The sequence below is a fragment of the Pezoporus flaviventris genome, unplaced genomic scaffold, assembly GCF_033815535.1.
Source record: "Pezoporus flaviventris isolate CSIRO_AGI_PZ_B2104156 unplaced genomic scaffold, CSIRO_AGI_Pfla_v1 ptg000986l, whole genome shotgun sequence".
Lineage (NCBI taxonomy): Eukaryota > Metazoa > Chordata > Aves > Psittaciformes > Psittacidae > Pezoporus > Pezoporus flaviventris.
This window is the reverse complement of record NW_026893531.1, coordinates 5,001-7,500: the sequence shown is the minus strand read 5'-3', so window position 1 is coordinate 7,500 and position 2,500 is coordinate 5,001. Positions and strand designations below refer to the sequence as shown.

General features: G+C 79.2%; 1 non-coding gene across 1 annotated transcript; it reads left to right on the top strand.

Moving 5' to 3' along the window:
• The first annotated feature begins 1,898 nt into the window (after positions 1 to 1,898).
• On the top strand, positions 1,899 to 2,051 carry LOC133264704 (5.8S ribosomal RNA). The gene has a single exon (XR_009741729.1). It is a non-coding gene; the product is annotated as a 5.8S ribosomal RNA (ribosomal RNA).
• The last annotated feature ends 449 nt before the right edge of the window (positions 2,052 to 2,500 follow it).

The following is a 2,500-nucleotide window of genomic DNA, read 5'->3' as shown; positions in this document are numbered from 1 at the left end:
GGGGCTTCCGCGGGGCCTGGGGGCCGGTCCTCGCGCGCGACCGCTCCCCCCCCCCGCCCGCCCGCCGCTATCGCGGCCGGCGCCGGTCCGCCGCCGGTCCGCCTTCCCGAGCCGAGCCGAGCCGGGTTGGCGGTCCGAGCCCCGTGTCTCCTCCCGGGCGCAGCGCCGGGCTACTGAGGGAAACCCCGGGTCCCGGTCGAAGGAGGACGGAGGTGGTGGCGGCGGACGTCGGGCGCGCCCCTGCGGGCGGACGCTCCCCCGCCGGCGGCAGCCGGGGGAGGCACCCCCGCGGGGCCCTTCGGGTCGTTTCCCTCACCCCAGGGCCAGGTACCTAGCGCCCGCGCTCGCGCGGCCGTCCGTCCGTCCCCGCCGCCGGGCGGGGGCCGGAGGCCGCGGAGCCGGGCGGGGGTTTAAAGACTCGGGCGGCTCGGCGTCGACCCGGTAGGGCCGGGTTGCGGGTGCGTGGCGGCGGCGCCGCCTTCAGGGGTGGGAGTCGCTCCCGCGGAGCCCCTGAGGGAGGGGGCCGGCGCCCGCGCTCGCTCCCGCCGCCGGGCAGCCGCGCCGGGGAGGGGGTCCCGCTGCCCCCCCTCTCTCCGCGGTCCGGTCTCGGCGGAAGAGAGCCGCGGCGCTGTCGGCCGCGCGCTCGACCCGCCCGCCTCGAGCGGACGACCCCCCGGCGGGAGCGCGGGCTCACCGTCGGGGGTCGGGGATCGGCGAGTTCCCCGCGCCGGCGGGGTCTCGCCCGGGCGACCGTCGGGTCGCCGCCGCGCCTCAGTCCGACCCCCTGGCGCGGCGCGGCGCCGCGCTCGCGCTCCGGCGCGCTCCGTTCCTCGGCGCCGGCCGGCCGAAGCCTTCGGCGGTCCCCCCGCCGCCGGCTGCCGGCGACGTCGGCACCCCGGCCCGCCGCCCCCGGCGGCGGCGGTACCACCGCCGCTCCGCGCGCCGGTCGTCCCGGAGGGTGCCCGCCACCGGTCGCGACGGCCGTCCCGGGCCGGGCCTCCCCCGTCGCTGTCCCTTGCCTGCCCTCCCCGGCCGAGCCGGGCAAGGAAGGGGGGCGGGCAGCCGGCGGGGGGGGGGGGGAGGGCGGCTGACTGTCGGTCTCCGCGTGGAAACGGGGAGAGCGAGCGCTGCCCCCACCCCCCCCCCCTCAGCCCGGCTCAGAGCCGCCTGCCTTTCGTGCCCGGCCCGTGTGCTCGCGGCGAGGTGAGCGGAGGGGTGACAGGCGGCGGCGGTTCCGGGAGGGCGGCCGGCCCGTCCCGGTGGACGGGTGCCGTCGGGCGGCCCCGCGGGCGGCGGAGGCGCCGCGCCAGCCGCGGGGGTGTGGGGCTCCGGTGGTCGCCGCTTCTCCGGCGCGGCGGTGGAGCCGCGGAGGTGCCGGCGGGGCGAGCGCCGAGGCTTCGGGGGTGGCGCGCGCCGGTTTGGCGTCAGGCGGCGGAGGAGCGCGCGCGCGCGCGGGTCCGGTGGGGCGCGCCCCCGCTGCCGCTCCCGCCGAGCGAGCGAGCGGCAGCACCATCCGTGTCTCGAGGCGACGGGGCGGGCGGGCGGCGCGGGCGGCCGCGCCGCCGCCTCCGTGAGAAGACCGTACCGAGCCCGGGCGCCTGGGCCGCCTCCGAAGCGAGCAAGGTGCGTTTCCCAGGTCGGTCGGGAGCGCGGGCTCCCCGGCCTTGCCGTTCGGAGTAGATTTTGGGTTTTTTCCCCCCCCCAACCTCCCGTTCAACCCCTTTTCTCCGTGTGTGCTCGTACGGTCAGCCGAGGCGAGGCTCCCGTCGGGCGGGTCCGTTCGCCCGGCGTCGGGCGGGCGCGCGCCCGGCGGGGCCGTCCTCAAGAGATAAAAGGGGCCGCTTTCGGCGAGCGGTCCCGGCCCTCCCGCGCTCGCGGGACGGTGCCGAAAGGCAGACGACTCTTAGCGGTGGATCACTCGGCTCGTGCGTCGATGAAGAACGCAGCTAGCTGCGAGAATTAATGTGAATTGCAGGACACATTGATCATCGACACTTCGAACGCACTTGCGGCCCCGGGTTCCTCCCGGGGCTACGCCTGTCTGAGCGTCGCTTGACGATCAATCGCCGGCTGCGCTGCCGCGGCGCAGCGCGGCGCGGCGCGGCTGGGGCGCCTCGCAGGCCCGCCCGCGCGCGTGGCCTTCGTCCCCCTAAATGGAGACTCGGGGAGCGCTCCGAAGCTCCCCGCTCCCGGAGCGCCCGCTTCGGCGGAGCTCGTCCCGTCGTGGGCGCCGCGGGGGGGTTCGGCCGGCCGGTCGGGCCCGTCGCGGCGGTGGGTAGAGAGGCGGTTAAGGTGCGGAGGCGCGTGCCTCGCCCCCGGTTTCCCGCTTCCCGCGCCGGGCGGCTGTCTGCGGGTGGGTACCGCGGCGGTACCGCGCCGTGCTGCCGCGCGCGCGCGCCGCGAAGCGGGGGGGGGGGTGCCGGGGACGTCGTTCCCGCCGCCACCCTCTCGGCGCCTCTCTTTCCCCGAGCGGGTCTCCCGGCCGTCCCGCGGCGGGCCG